This window comes from Pteropus vampyrus, unplaced genomic scaffold (assembly GCF_000151845.1).
Source record: "Pteropus vampyrus isolate Shadow unplaced genomic scaffold, Pvam_2.0 Scaffold311, whole genome shotgun sequence".
NCBI classification, from domain to species: Eukaryota; Metazoa; Chordata; class Mammalia; order Chiroptera; family Pteropodidae; genus Pteropus; species Pteropus vampyrus.
In genome coordinates this window covers 1,125,624-1,125,959 of record NW_011889092.1, presented here as the reverse complement: position 1 = coordinate 1,125,959, position 336 = coordinate 1,125,624, and positions in this window count along the sequence as shown.

The following is a 336-nucleotide window of genomic DNA, read 5'->3' as shown; positions in this document are numbered from 1 at the left end:
AGTAAGGGAGGTCTCAGCTGGAGGAGTTGGTGCATGCTGGACTTGATCTCTAAAGCCCAGTGATGAGAGTGTCAAGGGAAGATGTCAGGATTCTTAGACTTCCAGCCCCTCATTAGAGGAGATACTAACTCTCAAACCTGGGGAGCTCAGGACAATGGACAAAACCCTGAAAAAAGAACCTCAGATGGGCCAGTGAAAAAGGGATTATTATTACTATTTTGCAGAAGAGGAAACTGAGGCTCAGAGAAGAGTCTGAACCTCAACCCAAGGCCGTGGTATTCAAGGTCAAGTCCTTTTCCTCTGCTCCTCAGGGCCAAGTCTCCTGCTGGACTAGCT